This window comes from Haemaphysalis longicornis, unplaced genomic scaffold (assembly GCF_048455015.1).
Source record: "Haemaphysalis longicornis isolate Haplotype H1 unplaced genomic scaffold, Haemaphysalis longicornis Haplotype H1 scaffold_2, whole genome shotgun sequence".
Classification (NCBI taxonomy): Eukaryota; Metazoa; Arthropoda; class Arachnida; order Ixodida; family Ixodidae; genus Haemaphysalis; species Haemaphysalis longicornis.
In genome coordinates, this window is record NW_027526295.1 from 142708966 (window position 1) to 142715699 (window position 6734).

The window sequence follows — 6734 nt, forward strand, 5'->3', positions numbered from 1 at the left end:
GGACTATTAAAAGTTTTAGCGTCACGAAGTAAGTTTAAAAATAATTCATTCCTGCCATTTTATGCTATCAATGTCAGTGGCAGCTAGCGAGTTGGAATAATTTTCGAAACGCTCAGGTGCAAAGTTGTTGAATCATGATATGCACCAAACATTAATCCATTTTTGTTCTCCTTCGAACGTATAAATTATAATGCAAAAGCAGATTGCTACATTCTGTATTCATACTCTATGACCTGTTCAGAAAGAGTCTGTGGCTGACTGTGGAGACATTTGGCCCTCCACTGATAGGTTGTGACAAATGTTTTTGTTTCTCTGCAAAAAAAATGATAACAAATTATTTCCATTCTTTACATGCTCCTGCGAAGTCATGGCTGTGGCATTTACTGGCTGAAGACATCTTCGGCATGCTGAAGGGTCGTCGGGGAGAGTGCGGCGGATTATGAATGCCCTGTGCAGCTCATAAGCCACAAAAGAGTACCTTTTGAGTCGTGCATATTGTGCAGATATTCACCAGTTCGCATAGACCAAGGACAGGTGAGCTTAAAGTATGTTCAAATATTTTTATATCTCAAATTGTTTAGCGAGAAAAGATTACCAGGGCTTCCGCTGTAAAAAAGACATTCGACTTTCGTGGAACGAATCAGACATTGTTCAATATTTTCTCGTGCTCTCTGGGTAAAGCAAAGCATAAATTTATTCTCTGATATTTTTGTACTGTTTATTTTCTAGGCAATAGGGCGAAGATAGACCTAAAACAGCTGTACAAGGAATGCATATGGCCATTTTAATTGTATTTGGACCCCTTCTTCAAAGTGTATCATCAGAAGGCAACACATTAAAGCTCTTGCACGGGATGAAATCATTGCATTCTACAAGTAAGTACGCACTGCCATTTTTGGGTCTTTCATGGCGCGTTTTTAGGTAGTTTCTTTGTAACTAATGGTTTGAAACTTGAACTTCTTTTCAGTGACAGCTTGGCCTGTGGCTCAAGGTGACAGTAAGAGCTTTTCGGAACACGTTAGCGAAACTTTCCTGGAAGTGCACTTTGAGACGTCCCTGGCAGAAACACCCGGGTCTTAATTTTGGTTGGGTAAGCTGGCATTTTGTTTTTGCGGGACTCAATTTCTGGGGCTGTTCATCCTAATAAAATCTCACTGTTAACAAGTTATCGTGAACGCCAATATTGGCCATTGTGTTCACATTCCGCCTATTACGGATGCTCCAACAGTGGCCAAAAAAACCACTATTTTGTATTTACGTTTTGTAAATATTTAGCTTTTACACCTTGAGAGTTGTTGCTGTGATTTGCCAGCACCACGGACACGCCCAACGTGGGTGCTGCTACAATAATACGGTGGCAACTGACGATTTAAATTTCCCGCTTTTAATACGCCCGTAGCACCAATAATACTCCCAAATACAGCCGTAGCATGAGTAATGCTTGCATTGGATTTTGACAGGTGGTTAAATAAGGGGTAATTTTTTTAAGGGAATTGTTTAGAGCACAGAAAGTGTCGCCTGCAAGAAAATGTGCTATAGTTGTGATTTATAAGAAAATTGTGCAACAGCCTAGTTCAGCATTAGTCAGCTCAACTTCTGCCTCATACCACTACAAACCATGGAGGTAATACATATCGAGAGGGAAATAGTTTAGGTGGAACTAATTCCCCCCAAACTTTCTGCCATAGTGCGATATTTATGATTTCCTATGACTGGCCATTTATTTCTTTGCGGTAGAAACATCGTTTAGCTGTTAGTTATATTAAGCAAGCCTCACTACAGCATTCTAGGGAGCACATTATACAGTATACAGAGAGCATTTTTTGCAGAGAGAAGGTGTGTAAAATATAATGCCGAAAGGTGATTATAGTAATTATTATTTGATTAATAAACGAAACCTCCCAAGGATAAAAAACCTTATATTCAGGATACCGAGGCAGCAAGGTGGGATACTTTCCAGAATCAGCGCAATTTCATTGATTGTCTGTGGTGATATTGTTTAGCGCACTTTCACCTTTAGCAACACTCCCAGAAAAAAACGCAAGGAATCACTGATTTTAAATCAATTACTGTGTTATGAAAGGGCCTAAGCAACTCACTCATTTAAAGCAACCATGTAACAAAATATTCTTGTTTCACCCGCCGCGGTGGCTCAGTGGCTAAGGCGTTGCGCTGCTGAGCACAAGGTCGCGGGTTCGATTCCCGGCCGCGGCGGCCGCTTTTCTGATGGAGGCGAAAAGCAAAAACGCCCGTGTGTACGAGATTTCGGCGCACGTTAAAGATCCCCAGGTGGTCAAAATTAATCCGGAGCCCTCCACTACGGCGCGCCTCATCGCCTGCGCTGCGTCGGCGCGTTAAACCCTACAATCAATCAATCAAATCAAATATTCTTGTTTCCTTGAAGGTACATGAGGTGAGCAGTAAGTCTTCTCGAGGCCCGGTTATTCTGAGAGAAGGGACTGGCGCTATCAATATTGCCCGCAAGAAACACATCACGGATTCGCCGCCTGCATTGTCACTTCAGGATGCGGTCATCCTCTTCGCCGCATATGTCATCTTTTTCATCGTGTCATCATGTTCTTATGGTTGTGTGCCTTTGAAGAGTTCTTGGGACTTTTGCAGGGAGTTCTTGGAAAGCATGAGAAATTTGACAGTGGCCTGGTGTCATTTAAGTTGGAGTCTGTTGGAATACTTGAAGGGTTCAGCTCTACTTGGGATTTTCAATTATTGGTAGAGGTTAAAGTATCTCTTGAAAGGCATGGAGGGTGTGAAATCAGATGAAGAGGTTTAAGTTACTGGCACATGCAAGTTTCATGTCAACTGAATACTGAAGTCGTGCCTTATTTTTCATCATTGGCACAATGCGCAGGCTGTCTTTGAATCTATAGTGGGTGTTAATGTAGTTCATGGCACCGCATTGCAACGTCCTATTATTCAAGTGTAGCTCATGAGATTTTTTTTTCGTGGCAGTGCTGCTGCTGATGCAAAAGTGACAGTGCTTATTTACGCAGATGGCTTGCGCCTTCATTGGTAAATTTTAGTACTGTAAGTAAGCTGACACCCATGCCGTAGAAGAATTGAAAATGTGCGTATTTGGCTTGAACAAGTCTTCTCCTTTGAACAAAGTTGCTATTCTTGCTTGGCAGAAGCAGGGATTTGGTCACAATCACGGTGTAAGATATACTTTTATCTTACACCGTGGTCACAATTACACTGACAGCAAGACGGGAGGGTTTTTATAGCACGCAACTGTGAATTTTACCTAAGGTAAAACGTTGAGGCTGGAAAAAATGCTTTGAAGTCTGCTTTGTAAAACTGGTCCCCTGTATAATTCAACGCTGGCTTGTTTGCTTCTTAAGGATGTCTGACTTGTTGCCGCTTGAATTGATGACGTATATAATTAGTCTGCTTGTTAAATTTTATTATGTGTAACATGCTTCCAGCTACCTGGTTTGCAAAATTATATAAGATTCACGCTAGCTTTTGTGAGATTTCCTGGGATGAATTATTTTCCACAACTACAAATTGTTTGGTCAAGTAACGTGCCTTAAGTCAAAGGCCTTTTCAGGACGCTCATAAAGTCTATTTTGCCTACAAATAGCTTGATTTTACACTTACGTCTGGTGTCAGGAAACTACTATCTTTAATAATCATGTTTTAATTGTGGCATACTGCCGCATGTGACCTCTCGTGTCAAAATGTTTTATCGTTAATCTTGGCTCGAGCGTTGTTTTCCTAAACTCCTGCACTGCACTGTTGTAGGTTTCTGATAATATAACCGTGTATGGCTTGTTTTTAGGCCTTTTCCTACAATTTAATAGCAAACTGCATTTTCCCAAACAGTTATGCGTAAACACAGTATGGCAAGCGCAATGAGTAATTCCGCCTTTGAATTACCTTGGTTTATCTGATAAGACAGCATATTTGATGCCCACTGTTGTATAATGTCTGTGTCAGTGCCGCGGTAGACCCACACGTCTATTTATTTATGAAGCAGTCGACCCTAATACCGTCTTTATTAACCATGTTTTTGAGTAAAAGTGAATATGTGAAAATGCCACTTGGAGCCTAGTGTTACCGTTATGGTATTTATTCCTTGTACGTTGGTCATTTTCTGTGCAATTTAAAATAGACAGCTATTCAAATCTGAAATGTATGAATACTAACACCCAATAAAGTTGTATAGTATGTTGAAAAGCAGTGTATGAGTCATATTAGTTTGTTTCGTGCGTATTTTAATGCAAGTATATTGTTCCTTTTATATGCAGCTGAAACCCAGCACAGGATTCTGCGGGTGAAGCCAAAAAGGGTGTGCCGCTCAAGGTGCCTCAGACCAACTTTTATATAGAACTGTGCTCCGATAGGCAACTGTTGGGAACTGTCAGGGACCACACTGCTGCGGTGGTTTCTGCTTTCCAATTGTTGGTATCACTGCGGGTCATATATCAAGGCTGTGTTAAACGGGTGCTTGCGGTTTCCAGCTGATACCAATGCATCCGCCAGCCTGGCATATGACCTCAGTGTATACCGACAGGAAAGCAGAAATATTGGAGAAGTGGAGTCCCATAGACAGCTTCCCAATGCCTATAGGAACACCGTTTTATATAAACAGCTGGTCTGAAGGTACCTGGAATGGCGCACCGGATAAATTCCATAATCATTTTACATGGATCAATGTTCCAGTAACTTAAACTACCCTTTTATTTGGAACAGTGATCCGCATACTTTTATTTGGAACACCGATCCACATAATTTAGTTGCAAAAATATGTGGTGCACTGTTCCACTTAATTTTCAGGATATGTGGAACACGGTTCCAATTATATAACTGGAACTTTTTTGCAAAAAAGTTCCAGTTACTAAGTGGATCTTACGTGGAACCAGATTAAGAGTGTGGTTACGGTCATAGAGTTTCTTAGTAGGTATACTAGAGAGTAAACTGCTCCTGAGAATCCATGTCGCCGTGGGGGGTTACGGGAAGACCCCAGCATCTGGCTTGGGCTTAGCATGACACCTGAATTCTTTAGCGGTTTTTAGGATCTGCTTTCTTTACTAAGAATTAACACGTTTACGAAGTATGAGGTAGCCGAAAAGCTCACTCTTCTGTGGTAGCCGTGAGCCGTGGCAACTGCGTGCTTCGTGAAAGAGCAGGCAGTGCGTGATCGTACCTAACGTTGGCCATGTCGGTGTCGAAGGAAGGTACGATAGAGCGGGTAATATGCCGCCGCGGAAGTTGTAGCTGATGAAAAAAAATGTACTTCGCCGAAGACCAGCTACGACAGATGCGGGCGCCTGTGGCCGTCCATGTCTTCCGCTCAGCAAAATGCAGTTATGAAAGTCTTGTTTACCGGCGGCATAGTATTGCCTGTTTTTCTGGTCTCGCTGTCACCTTATATTTTCTTGCATCCCATAGGCACACTGCTAGAAAGCAGAAAACGAAGCAATACAATGCAGCCGCTGAACAAGACTTTCATAACTTTACCTTGCCGTGCGCAACAGCCACGCTTCCGAGTGCGCGTGATTGGCACAAACCCCTAAGCGGCGGATTCGGTCACTGCCGGCACCGTTACCAGCGCCACCGGATAGTCCAGCATTGCTTTTTGAAAACTGTCTCGCCCGGTCTGACGCGCCAGCAGAGCGGCGATTGAGCGTATCAGATCAGCCACGGTGTAAGGTGCGAGCGTACCCAGAGAACGTCGCTCCTTCGTTCCCGTTGGCGCTGCAACGCGGCGCAGCGATCATCGTCGGCCCCCGCTCCCGTGCCCCGTTTATTTCTGCGCGGACCTGTGAATGTATGTATTATGAATGGCTATTTAATGATCCCTTTATAAGAAAGGTGCTTAAAACACGAAGCTATCTCCCAGACAAACTTAGCCAAAGTCAAAGTCCAGACTTTAATCTCCTTGGACCATGGTGAAACGGCGAAATCAAATAGAAGTCGACTTCATAATACGAGGGACCCAGTTTCGATTCCGGCTATGCGACACATATTTATATTTAGCCTCTGGCTGTGCCTTCGCTAATCTTCATCAACGTTTTGGCGAAACCCATTGTGTAATGTTGGCCTCCCTACAGTGCTTTTGAGGCGACATCGAACTCCATCAGTGAGACTTTATATAAAGCTGCGCTTTAAAAAGTATTACCCTTTATTCTTGATTTTCGGTTGGGGAACGAGAAGAAGCTATGGGGCGAGCTAGGCCAAGTAATAGAGGAACGCTTCTAGCTGCTATGGCGGCGTCTACGACAGCATGCAATTGCAGCGAGAATAACTACTGGTATAGATTAGTATCGAATTCTTACTCTCGGAGCGTGCGGCCGGAAGCTGATTTCTTCGGAGACTAACTATACCATTCGGCGGCCGGAAACCGCGTTTTATTTCACCCTACGAGAGAAGGCTCAAGGTCGCCCCTGGTTAAACATCCCCTTCTAGATCAATCCTTAAGTTTTGGGTTTGATCATCTGAACTATCAGAAAGACCAGTGGTCGCACCCAGATAAAAATGAAGGTAGGATTTACGCAGGTGCTGTAGTGGGTACGCCTAGTAGCCTCGGCAGCTGCTTCTGTCTGATCGTTTTGACCCCGACCGGTTTTGGCATCCTGATCTCAAAGGACAGGGTGGCGGCGACTGTGTCATAGTCTTCTGCTATGTTATTTCTCGCCTGCGTCCGGGTTCGTACGTGCGCTGTATCGGCCCTTCGATGGGTCTTCCTGAGCTCCAAAATCGATTAGGCTTCT

The 6734-nt window shown here is 43.5% G+C and overlaps 1 long non-coding RNA gene across 1 annotated transcript; it reads left to right on the top strand.

Moving 5' to 3' along the window:
- The first annotated feature begins 383 nt into the window (after window positions 1–383).
- Window positions 384–2673, top strand: LOC144167425 (uncharacterized). The gene is made up of 4 exons (XR_013321993.1): window positions 384–534; window positions 730–875; window positions 968–1090; window positions 2405–2673. It is a non-coding gene; the product is annotated as an uncharacterized LOC144167425 (long non-coding RNA).
- Window positions 2674–6734: the final 4061 nt, after the last annotated feature.